The following is a 14,235-nucleotide window of genomic DNA, read 5'->3' as shown; positions in this document are numbered from 1 at the left end:
GACATTAGCTCCAATACTAATCATTTCTTTTTTTATTGAAGCTTTTTTCTCTTCTTTTATTTTCTTTTTTTTTTCATTAAAGCTTTTTGTTTAAAAAACATATGCATGGGTAATTTTTCAACATTGACCCTTGCAAAACTTTCTGTTCTAAATTTTTCCCTTCTTCTCCCCGCCCCCTCCCCTAGATGGTAGGTAGTTCAATACATGTCTAATATGTTTAAAATATATGTTAAATCCAATATATGTATACATATTTATACAATTATCTTGTTGCACAAGAAAAATCAGATCTAGAAAGAAAAAAAACCTGAGAAGGAAAACAAAATGCAAGCACACATCAACAGAAAGAGTGAAAATGCTACATTGTGGTCCACACTCAGTTCCCATAGACCTCTCCTCTAGGTGTATATGGTTTTCTTGATTTCTTAACTGAATTGGAACTGGTTTGAATCATCTCATTGTTGAAGAGAGCCATGTCCATCAGAACTGATCATTGTGTAGTCCTGTTGTTGCTGTGTATAATGATCTCCTAGTTTTGTTTATTTCACTTAGCATCAGTTCACATAAGTTTCTCCAGGCCTCTCTAAAATCATCCTGTTGATTGTTTCTTACAGAATAATAATATTCCATAACATTCATATGCCATAATTTATTCAGCCATTCTCCAATTGATGGGCATATATTCAGTTTCCAGTTTTAAGTCACTATGAAAAGGGCTGCCAAAAACATTTTTAAACATGTGAGTCCTTTCTCTCTTTAAGCTCTCTTTGGGATATAAGCCCAGTAGTTTGACCACTGATGAGTCAAAGGGTATGCACAGTTTGATAACTTTTTGATCATAGTTCCAAATTGTTCTCCAGAATGGTTTGATCCATTAACAGTTCAACCAACACTGTATCAGTGTCCTAGTTTTCCCACATCCCTTCCAACATTCATTATTATCTTTTCCTGCCATCTTAACCAATCTGACAGGTGTGTAGTGATATCTCATCTTAATTTGCATTTTTCTGGTCAATAGTGATTTGGAGCAATTTTTCATATGACTAGAAATAATTTCAATTTCTTCATCTGAAAATTGTCTGTTTATATCCTTTGACCATTTATCAATTGGAGAATGGCTTGAATTCTTATAAATTTGAGTTAATTCTCTCTCTCTCTCTCTCTCTCTCTCTGTCTTTCTCTCTCTCTCTCTCTCTCTCTCTCTCTCTCTCTCTCTCTCTCTCTATATATATATATATATATATATATATATATATATATATTAGAAATAAGGCCTTTGGGGGCAGCTAGGTGGCTCATTGGATAGACCACCAGCTCTGAAATCAGGAGGATCTGAGTTCAAACATGGTCTCAGACACTTAACACTTCCTAACTGTGTGACCCTGGGCAAGTCACTTAACCCCAATTGCCTTAGCAAAAAAAGAAAAAGAAAGAACGAAAAGAAATGAGACCTTTATTAGAGACTTTGGATGTAAAAATGTTTTTCCAGTTTATTGCTTCCTTTCTAATCTTCTCTGCCTTAGTTTTGTTTGTACAAAAAATTTTAAACTTAATATAATCAAAATTATCTATTTTGTGATCAACAATGATCTCTAATTCTTCTTTGATCACAAATTCCTTCCACCTCCACAGATCTGAGAGGTAAACTATCCTATGTTCCTCTAATTTGTTTATAATATCATTTTTTATGTCTAGATCATGAACCCATTTTGACCTTATCTTGATGTATGGTGTTAGGTTGGGTCAATGCCTAGTTTCTGCCATACTAATTTCCAGTTTTCCCAGCAATTTTTGTCAAATAGTGAGTTCTTATCTTGAAAGCTGGGGTCTTTGGGTTTGTCACACACTAGATTACATAATCATTGACAACTATTTTGTCCGTGAACCTAATCTATTCCAATGATCAACTACTCTGTTTCTTAACCAATAACAAATGGTTTTGATGACTGCTGATTTATGATATAGTTTTAGATCTGGTACAGCTAGGCTATCTTCATTTGCTTTTTTACCCCATTAATTTCCTTGAAATTCTTGACCTTTTGTTCTTCCAGATGAATTTTGCTGTTATTTTTTCTAGGTCAGTAAAATAGTTTCTTGGGAGTTTGATTAGTATAGCACTAAATAAATACATTAGTTTAGGTAGTATTATCATCCTTATTATAATTGCTCGACCTATCCAAGAGCACTTGATATGTTTTGTAGTTTTGCTCATATAACTCCTGACTCTCCCTGGGCAGATAGATTCTCAAATATTTTATCCTATGAACAATAGGATAGAAAGAATACTTAGAACCAACGGAAAATTTTTGTGTATAGGGTGGGTTTGGAGAACCATTAGTTAAGAAATAGGAAGAGTAAATATCCTGAAATTCTAAAAGAGCCAAAACATTTATTATATATCCAGTGTAAGCCTGATCAATCCAATGATGATCTCCAACTTTTGGGGAAAGAGAGAAAGACTGTAAGGAGATGTATGGGGCTGAACTTTGGAGATACAGTAACAAGGAAAGCAATCTTGTCTGGCAACGAAGGAACAGAGTTATAATAACTAGAGGTGAGTAGTGACCAGAAGATAAAACCATGGCAGTAAGCCTCTGTACTAGCAATAAGGACTACAGTGTCTATCAATCATAGCACTGACAATAAAATGATAGCAAATTAATAAAATAGTAATAATAGTCATCACTAATGCTTTAAGGTTTGCAAATACAGATAGAGAGATTGATTAAAAATATAGGTAATTAAATGATTAAATGATGTTCAAAGTCACACAGCAAGTAAGTATCTGAGGAAGAATTTGAACCCAAGTTTTTCTGCCTCCAACTCTAGTCTCTATATTCTATGCCAGATTGCCTTTGAAAAAAAAGACTGGTTATTACAGGAAGTTAGAGAAGAATAAATGAACTGAGACAAGTGCCAGGGACTTTGTCTCTGACTGGAACTTTACAAGTACAGCTAAGGAGTGCAATGAATAGAAGATTAATGCTAGAGTTAGGGTTTTTAATCCAGCTTTAGATATTTGCTAGTTGCAGGACCATAGGCAAATATCTTAATATTTTTCTAAGTTTCCTCATCTTTAATAGGGGATTGTAATAACCATATTTGGTAGTATAAGTAAAATGTTTTATTAACCTTATAGTGCTATATATAAGATATCCTCAAAGTCTTTAGTGTAGTTTTAAGTTTTAATGATCTCAGAAGTATAAATAAATGCTATAATCTTAGAAAAACATCATTTTAAAAAATTGGTTATTTAAATTTATATTATACTTGTTTAGTTTTGTGAATTTTTCATAACAAATTTTTACAAGATAGGCATTCTGTCTACATGCATTGCATGTGTGACAGTTTTTGGTACATTTTCTCAGATTAATGGAGTAGTAGAGGAAGTCCTCCTGCTTCAATACTTTGATTACCTGAATCATCTCCATTTGACTTTTTTGCATGATGTCAAGTCAAATCTATTATGCATGCATCAAAAACTTTTTCTTTGGATGATATGAAGGCTAGAATTACTACTACAACTCTTTCTGGCACTAAGCATCAACTGATTAAAGTTTTTACAATGTTCCAAAAATAAATTAGAATAATTATAACACAAAATGATGATTATGTTAAATTTTAATGAGAAATAAATCAATCAATATTTTAAATTTTTAAATACTTAACCTTTTAAAATTTTATAAATACATAGCATTGCACTTTTGAAGTTATTATAAATTAAAATTGCACTATGATCCTATATAAAGTCTTCTCCTTCTTCTCCTCCTCTTCCTTCTCCTCCTTCTCTTTTTCTTCTTCCTCCTCTTCCTCCTCCTCTTTCTTTTTCTTCCTTTTTCTTCTTTCTCCTCCTCCTCTTCTTCCTTCTTTTTCTGTTTCTTCTTCTTCTTCTTCTTCTTCTTCATCTTTGCCTTAGTCTTTTTCTTCTTCATATTCTTCTTCTTCCCTACTACTATAACCACTACTAATGTTGTTGTTTTCACCATCACCATCATTACCACCACCACCACCACCACCACCACCACCACTACTACTACTACATCAGACAGTACCATGAAACATAGACACTTATAGGTCCCCATTGGAGTGACAGTAGAGAGAGGATGGAAAAATGGATTTTCTACTCTCCACATGAATTAATAGCCTTAGGTACAATTAATATTCTTCAGATGTTATATACTTTAAATTTAAATAGTAGAATGTGCTACTTACTGTTTTGAAATAAAATGACAGGCAGAAATCATTTCAAATAGGCAAATTTTCTATTATTTTCCATCTCCTTATGCTAACTGAAACAATGGTAAAGAAAATAAAGTTATTTTAGAACTACATCTACAGGTCATGAAATTACATTTTATGCATTATAAAATTTAACTAAATAAAAGACACAAAGAGCAAAAGGACATTTTAAAAATTACTTTGAAGGTTTTAAAAACTATTTTCTCTATAAAATATATGTAAGAAGAAAAGTGTTAATCCACTCTAGAGAGTAACTGAAATTTGTCTTCATGATCACCCAATTTCTATTCCATGTCTGTCTCAGTACCCCAAATTCCATTTAGATGCCAGTGTTTAAATAGTATCATTTCCAGTTCCTAGTGGCAGTTATTTCAGAGGTTATGTATGTTTTGTCAGTGTACCAATGTGTCTGGGGACTCTATTAACTTATTCCTCTTTTCTTCCCCACTCCTACTTATAACCATTAACTTTGTAATTCTTTATTTCTGAACCCTTCCTGAGCATGTCGAATTTTCACATACACCTAAAGCTTTTTATTATTACCATTAGTATTAACAACTAATATTTATATCATGCTTTATAAATGACAAAACTTTTTCCTTTTAATATCTTTCCTAGTCAAATTGATTAAATATCATTACCCTCATATATAGATGAAAAAAAATGAGGCTTAAAAAGATAATGAGTTACGATTCTAAGTCATACAACTAATAAGTGCTAGAGTCAAACTCAAACCCTAAACCCAATTGCTTTTTTTACGCCACATTTTCAGTCTGTTTCTAATAAACAACTAATTAACATAATAATTATGCACCTCTTTAAGGTCTTTAACATGTTCTGGTGGTAGGAATTCCATTAAAGGAATTTCCCAATTTCACTAATGAAACAAACAAAGATATTTACCTATTCTTTTTTTTTTAATCCTCATAGACTCACCTACTTTCTTCTCAATTATAACCAAGCTTTTAAAATATAGCTTTCATAGCTTTTCAAAACTCTTGGGGAACATTCATGAGCACAATTAAAAATTAAATCATAAGTGAACCTGCCTACCATTTTTAGTTGAAATTTTATTTTTTGTTAAGTAATACTCCTTTAATTTTATGTATGTAATAATTAATTGCCAAGTTAAATCAACTCAGATTTCTAAGAGTTAAAGTTACTCTTTGATTCAAAGTTTTCAAACAGTTGCAGATCATTTTAAATACAACAGTCTCTAGTATAATGGAGAGATTAGGTGTGCTTGAATTATTCAGGATTATAAGATAAATATAGCATTTTATTATTGACAGGTGATAATTTGATGAATAATCATAAATTGAGTAGGGTCATTCATAGAGACAGCACAGAGTTTGAACAGAGAGAAAGAAAATGACAAATATACAGAGATAGATAAGTGTGAAAAGAAAGGTTCCAGAAGAGTATCAGAAGAGTAAGCTTGAAGCTAATAATGATGAATACTACAATTTCACTGAGGAGTAAATTTGGCTAAGCAGAGGAACATCATCAAGACAAAAAATCAGATAAGTAATTGAACAGATAAATTATTTTGGTTGAGAAACCATGCTAATTAAGCACAACATGGATCACCTCAATTTAACACTGGAATCATTTGTTCAAAAAAGAAGTTACATTAATCAAGAAACTTTTACAAAAGACAAAAAGAGGACATCAATGCTTAATGTTACAGACTTGTGAATTTCTCCAAGTGTGTAGTTTTTTCTTCATCCATATTCTTCCTTCAAAGATTTCTATGTGTGACTATTCTTCCCTATAGATGTTGAGTTCATATTTAGGAGATTGTAACCAAGTTTTATGTGAAGAATATAGTTTATTTATTATTTCTGCCTTTGTCTTAATATATAAGATTATTAAAAGGTCATATTTAAGCCCTTAAAAGGTCACTGTAATTGTTGGTTTTGTGTAAATGAAAATGCATTGGTGGGAGTTCAAGAGCTGAAGAGCTGAGGAATAAGAGTAGATTTCCTAACAACAGGGTAACTCCTAGAATCTTCAAAAAGTTTCTAAATAGCTATGTGATGATGATCCTTTTTTGATAAACTAAACTTGTCAAGGTGAGAGAAGGTTGAAATAAATGAATTAGCCAAAAGAGTCAATAGTCACATACCCTTTATAAGAGCAGTGAGATACTACAATGTAATTGGCCACCAAATTCCACTGGGTTTTACATTTTTTATTGATTGGCCTCATTTTAACATCTTCATTTTCAAAATTTTCCAAAAACTGTAACAGTTTAACAAAACCAACCAACAGATAAACTATGTCTGATTATATGCAATGTTCCACAGCCTTAGTCTCCTATCTTTGGAATAAAAGGGAAAAGCACATTTTTACAAGCCTTGCCAAGAGCTGTCATTTTAATTACAAAAGATTATTTCAGATTTTTTTCATCTTTCCACTTTTACATTTTTGTAGTCATTTTGTATAAGTTCTGCTTACTTTACATAAGCTCATATATCTCCCCATACTTCTATGAATTTTTTATATTCTCCATTCCTTATGGTAAAATAATATTATGTGGCATTGATGTGCCATGATAGATTAAACATTCATTTGTTAGCTATACATATTTTGTCTCCAGTTCTTTATTATCCTCAAAAAACTACATTATAATTATGAACCTAGAACATAAAAATCAAGTTGTCAGTATCTTCATCAGAACAGACAATCCAATTAGACACTAGAGAAAAAAAATCAGACTTGGTTTATAGAAAACACAGTTTTATTGAAATAATGGGACCAAGCCTGTTCTTGACATATGCTACCAAACTCATTGGCTTCCAACAGGCAGATTTTGAGACAGTTTGTTGCTACATCAGCAAAGTCCCCAAGTTGATGATGCTGACATTGAAATTCACATTATTTTGGCTGTTGAAAATGAGATGTTGAAAAAAATTACATCCATATTAAGAATTTCAAACTAAAAATCTGTTCATAATCTATGATATTTGATTCTATTCCCTTTCTGAAACCTCTGAATTATTTTTGTATCTGCATCTAATTTTTGTTCATTGGATATGTGGCAGCAATCTATTTAAGATAGATTCCTATTATGTAGGCAAGCATATATCAAATGAACCATCCCATATTATGTTTTAATAAATCTATGATAGTTATGAAATAATTCCCTGGTAATTATCATACAGAAGGATATGAGACATCATGATTAGTGAAATGAATGAGCCTGTTCTTTCAAGGCCTTTCCATGTGACTTAGATTTCTTTCTTTCTGAGGTTCTGCTTGGATTTTTGGAGTCATCCCATCTGGGTTTATCTCTTGGGTACTCTCAGTTCAAAGTATTTCCTCAATGTTAGGCATTTTATTACTTATCTCCTTCCTTAGTTTCTAAGGGGGCTCATGTATAGATCAAGTTTGGTTCCATACTACTAAATGACAGGTGCCTGGTCTTGACTGTGATGGCTAATAATACTAGTGCATGCCTTCTACTGATCTTGCCTCCTATTTTGATTCTGGCTCAGGCTGCTTGCATTCTAGGTTTGGTATGGGTGTTCTGCTACATATATAAGTTTTGGGTCACCCTGTGCCAGATGATGCTCTGGCCATGTCTTCTGCCATGGGACTTGATGCTTCCCCTTCCACCTATCTTGTTTCCTCTCAGTATCCTACCAACCATTTGGTGCAGATTTATATAGGATGAAGGATGTTATGGCTAATTATCTTTGGTTTTCCTTATTGTTGTTCTTTCTAGTACATATTTAGATATTTGGGGGAAGTATTTGTGGGGAATGTGGGCTCTTCTAGGTCCTAACATATCATCATCTTTCTGTAATCCTCAAGTTAAAAAACTTGTCTCTGAACTTTACAAGATAAGCAGTGGTTTGACAGTTTCAAAGAACTATCTCGAAATTATGAGTGCTTAATAATAATGAAATCATAAAATTCATTATGTATTCATAAACTCCAAAAGAGTTTTCACCCATGTTCAGAGTTTTAAAGCTTGACAAAGTAGAACGAATATTAAATTTAGAAACAGATGACTACCTGAGTTTAAATCAAAAGATTGATAAAGTAGAAAGAATATTAAATTTGGAGACAGATGACTACCTGAGTTTAAATTCTGAGTTTAAAGGTTCTGTTACTACTCAGTTGATCTTGAACAAGTCACTTAAATTCTCTAGGTCTCAATTTCTTTATCTATAAAATGAGTTGATGAAATGAAAAAGTTCTAGTTTCTCCTTAACATTGTACAAAATAAATCATAGCTATCCAGATGAAACAAATGAGAAAAAAACAGTGTGAGTTGCCCACATAGTGAATACCCTATCATGGGAGAGATCAAGTGAAGACTGGGTAATGACTTCTTGAGATTTTCTAGATAATATTTATGCAGAGTTCTATTTAGATCAATTTTATTCAAGTCCCAGCTCCCTCATAATTTCTTTCTACCTCTCACTGGAGTTGTTTATGTCTGGTAAACAAGAACTGGGTGGGAGGACAGCTCAGCATGGCAGGCAATGTTCAATTCACATAGTACATGCATCTATCTATTTTAGAATTTCAATAAAAGCCAGAAAAGAGAAAGAAAAATTTATGTGTTTCTTCTTTGTTGTTATAGCTTTTTAAAAAATGCTTTCCTCATAAAGCATAAGTAACAGGAAGACATTAAGACCATTTCAGCAGTCAATATTGTTAAAAGGACCTGCCCTGGGGAATATTGGAAAGCAGTAGGTGGTTTGTTTTCATAATCCTCCCTATATCTCTGTTACTGCTATTTTTCCTTTCCTGACATTCTTATTCCCCTCTAGAGATTTATGCTGTGCCTCATTCCCTCAAGGAAAACACCTCAGAGGTAATCAACTAACACTCCTGTTAGTAAGTCTCAAGGTATTTTCTCAACCAGAGACAATGGTCAGCATCTTCAGGGAAGAATATATCTTTTGCCTTTGTTTTGATATATCCCCAGCATTTAACACAGTGCCTGATACTTAGTAAGTGCTTAATAAATGTTTATTGACTAGGGGATTCTGGAAAACTGAAAAGATTTGTAGATCCAAAGAAATTCATCTCTAATCATGTATGCTGAGCTGGTAGAGGATCATTCCTGCATGAAGGCAAGTGTTTATCCATCTATTCATAAAACCAGTATTGCTGTTTATATGTCCCTATGGACACATGATAGAATAACAAATAAATTTAATTCTCATCAATAAATATGTTAAATGCTAATTATTTACAGAACAAATATACTCAGCAGTGAATGTGGAGGTAGGGGTGGAGGGTTGAAATAGAAAGATTGCATAAGACAGAGTCCCCATCCTCATAGTTCTTAGATTTTCCTTAGGAGAAAAAGACAGATAACTGTAATATATAATATTATATAATATACACATATAATACATACATTACAAGAAAAAAAGATTTGAGCTCTAATGGATAAAGACAACATGAAAAGTTGCAATGGGAGTGAGACAGAAACTAAATGAAGATTATAAATCTTCAACTATCACTGAGTCAAGAGTGCTGGCTAACACATTGGATAACAGAGCTCATATCTAGAAAGATCAAGCATGCTAGAGTTCATTTCAGTCACTGGGCTAAAGTTATAAGATGACATTTACTAAAGTTAGTTGTGAAATCTGACAGAAGTTGAAATATCAACTTCACAAGTACAAATGGGGAGGGAAAATGGATTAACAACATTATGTATGAAAAAGATATGTGTGTTTTAGCCAACTAAAAGTTCATCAATGTAATATGGCAATTGGAAGAATAAAAAAAAATAAGAAACTAAAATCTATAGCCTAAGGCCTCCGTGAGAGCAAAAATACTCATAGCAGGCTGCATTTCTTCTCAACATTTGGCATATTCTCTATTCCTATTAGATACCAAACTCCCCATCACTTTTGATAAACTTCCATAACCCATGATGGGACTCCCAATTTAATTTACTTAGACTCTATCAGTAACAAAAAAGTAAATATATAAACCTGAATGAGAGCCTGTTCCTCTTGAATGGAGCTCAGCACCAGTGATCTGACTTGTGATGGAAATGCTAGGAACTCAGAAATCCTATATATAGAATGGGAGATTAATCAAGACTTTGATGGAATAAGTGTGCCATGTTTAAGTCAATCTCTCTAAAGGACAATAGTTGCCCTCCCCTCCTTTTTCCATATCCCAGAAACCATTATACAAAAAAATTCAGTTATTTTGATGATTGAGATCTGGTTTTATCCACCCCCTCTGAAGGTAAAAATTTTTAGTAACACAATTATTTGGTGATAGACTTTGTCTTAAGTTCTTTGCTCATTATTCCTGTGCCTCTATATTCCTACTTCTAGATATTTCATTTTAAGCTTTGGGCCTTCCCTTGAATGAAATAAAATACAAAATAATAAAGACTAATTGCTTTACTCACTACAAGCCTATGTGATTCTTTTGTGAAAACACCTCAAAGCAAGGATGCACAGGTAAATATTTAAACATCAGGACTCTGAAAAGTGTTTTCATGACGTATTTTAAAGTTTAATCTTCATTGTTAACATTTTCACTATCTTATTCTTAAATCTAAACAATCAATAAAATAGTAAATCAAGCCCCAATTGGTAACGTTTGTGGATGCCTGACATATATATGCTCACACTGAAAATTTACCAATCAGCTCACAGAAACTGGTACAAGCTAGTTCTAATTCCAACTACAGTTAATTATTACTATTACTGATTTTTTAAATTAACTATTAAGCTACATTTTAAAAATTTAGTTATTTTTAATAACTAAAAACCATGGGAGAGGGGAAAAAACAGAAAAAAGAAGTGAAGATAGCATTTGTTCATTTATATTCAATCTTCATAGATCCATTTTCTGGATGCAGATGGCATTTTCTATCCAAAGTCTATTAGAATTGCTTTGGATATTCAGCTGCATTAAGAAAGCCACAGTGTCCAGGCCTAAGAACGTAATAATTCTGGTGTACTCTGCCTTAGTTGAATTATATCTGAAGCATTATGTTCAATTCTAAGTATTGCATTTTAGGAAGAACACTGATAAATGAGAGAGTCCTAGGGAAAGAACCTAGGTTAATGAAGGATCTTGAGCTCATGTCATGAGTTGCCATGAATCAGTTGAAGAAACTGAAGCCTTATACATGGGGGAGATAAGATACCTGTTTTCAAACATTTGAAGGGCTGTCATGCAAAATAGAGATTAGACTCATTTTATTTGTTCTCTAAGGCAGATCTAGAACTATTGTGTGAAATTTTCCCATTATTGCTCATAAAAAGTGGAATGGGTTATTCTGGACAATTAATATTCATTTCTTCTTCACAGGTCTTCAGGCAAAGTCTCAACGATAATTTTCCGTATTTTGTGGAGGATAATCTTATTCAGGTACAGGTCAGACTGGTTAGCTTCTAGAACCCCTTCCAAGACTAAGATTTTGTAATTTTGAATCATATTAAGTCCAAGAGGATGGGATATTTGAGTTAGGTTTGAAGGGATAGAAAGGAATTCAGTAGGTGAAAATAAGGAAGGGACAGCACAGATAAAGGTAACAAAGTGAAGAAAGGCACAAAAGCTGGAAATTACAAGGTATATTCTGATGAGAGAGTAGACTGAATTGGTGTATTTAGGGGAGGGAAGGCAATACTAGAATGGAGAGATCTTTGAATGCTAAGAAGTCTGAACTCTACTTGGAAGATAATAAGGGAACCACGGAGGAATGATCTCTCAAAGAAGAATGACATGACCAGAAATACATAATGTTAATTTGGCAGTGAAAATAAAGACATAAGAGAACAGCTGCAATAATCCCAAGTGGTTGGTAAAGAGGGTTTTAATTGGGTAATGGTGACAACAGGAATAGAACAGTTAGGTGACACAGGGGATAGAGCACTGACCATCAGTCAGAAAGAACCGATTTCAAATCCAGCATCAAACACTTACTAGTTGTATCACTCTGGATAAGTCACTTAATGCTGTTTGCTTCAGTTCTTTATCTATAAAATGAACTGAAGAAAAAGGCAAACAAATTTATTTGCCAAGAAAACCCCTAATAGAGTCATGAAGAATAAGACATGATTGAAACAACTCAACAAAAAAGACAAGAAAAATAACAAGAAAATAAAAGGATACAGGAGATATTGCCTCATATGAAGTACCTACTTATTTTACCAAAACCATCAAAAATAGTGAATAGGAAGCAAATTCATTTACACCAAATAGAAGTCAGTGGTGTGATACAGATTAGTACTTTGAGACCTCAACCAAGAAAAAAATCAAACCTCACCCAAGGTGAAATGTCCTGAAGTCTCTAAAGAGGTAAGCTGGACACTAGGGATATATTGGAAAGCTGGCTTTCCTACATGTTTAAAGTTTTTTTTTTCTTTCTCTTTAAGTTCTTCCCTAAAGAGGGTCTAGAAACATGTGTTTCCTCTCATCCCTCCTACTAACTCTGACCTTCATAAAGACAGTCAGCAGCGCAGCAGCAGCATCTTTCTTTCCACTAATGAGGGAAATTTATAAAATGTTCAAAGTATGAATTGAGGGTTACAATAGAGTTAGAGGGAATAGGGGCTTTAGAGATGATCTAGCCTAATGTCGTAATTTTATAGATGAGAAAACTGAAGTTCAAAATAGTGAAGTGATGTATCCAATATCATTTAAGTAGTAACTGGCAAAATTGAGATTTGAACCCAGGTCCTTTTGTTCCCAATTCAGTGCTCAATGGTCTTAAAATTAAAGTAACTAGAATAGCTGAGAATTAAAAAGAAAAGTGATATCATGGCCATAAAAAAGAGAATTCCAGTTTGTGTGATTCTGTTTATTTTATCATTAAGAAAACATTCTAACCAATATGCTTGGCTGAAAACAAATCCATACCCGCATGCTGTCAAACTGCAGCATACTTCATTAGAGAAGGTTTCCTATGGTATTGGAGGAAAACAGGCACACTAATCCACCATAATCCACCATTAGTAGAACTGTGACTTAGTCCAACCATTTCAGAGAACAATTTCAAATTATGCTCTTAAAAAACCCCTAAAAATATGCGTCTATATTCTTTAAAACAAACAGCCTAATGATAGGTGACCCTAACAAGTCAAAGACAGAAATATGCATCAACATATTATATATATATATGTGTGTGTGTGTGTGTGTGTGTGTGTGTGTACATGTTATGAACAAACTGTATATATCAAACCAGGACAACACTTTCTCATGGAAGCAAATAACTGCAAACATAGTAGATGTCAATCAATTGATGAATAGTTAAATAAACTTGATACATGATTGTAAAGGAATGCTATTATGCTATAAGTGATTTCATTTCCTTCTCTCCATCATCATCCTACATCAGCTAATCCTCAATCCCTTTCTCTTTTCTACTACTTCCTTTTTGGTATCTACAAACATCCCCAAGTCTCTTCTATCCTTAAAAACAAAAACAAAAACAAAAACAAAAAACTTCACCATGTTCTTATGATCGCCATGAGCTAGCATTATCTATCTCTTTGTTTCTGAGTCAAACTCCTGAGGGAAAAATGTGTACATTTATTGCTTCTACTTCTCTCTCTTACTTCTCAGTCCTTTTGAGATCTGGCTTCTAATATTATTCAAACGAAATTTCTCTCTCCAAAGTTATCCATAATGTCTTAACTTCTAAATCTTATGAGTTTGTTTTAGAATTTTTCAAGTCATCATCCTTCTTGGTTTCTGTCACACTTGGCATTGCAGACTGCCTTCTTTCATTGGATACTTTTTCCTCCCTGGATTTTTGTGATATTGTTCCCTCTTGATTCTTCTACTACCTGACTGGTTCTTCTCAGACTTTTTTGCTCAGTCATCCATATCCCATACCCTAAATAGAAGCATACTTCTAAAGCTCTATAATGGACCATTTACTCTTTCACCATTGTCTATTCAGTGAGTGACATTATCTCCTATAAGTTTGACTTGCTTATCGATTCCCAGATCTTTCTCTCCTGAACTCTAGTTTCATATGATCAACTGCCT

The sequence above is a fragment of the Antechinus flavipes genome, chromosome 3 (assembly GCF_016432865.1).
Source record: "Antechinus flavipes isolate AdamAnt ecotype Samford, QLD, Australia chromosome 3, AdamAnt_v2, whole genome shotgun sequence".
NCBI classification, from domain to species: Eukaryota; Metazoa; Chordata; class Mammalia; order Dasyuromorphia; family Dasyuridae; genus Antechinus; species Antechinus flavipes.
This window is presented reverse-complemented; position numbering follows the sequence as displayed.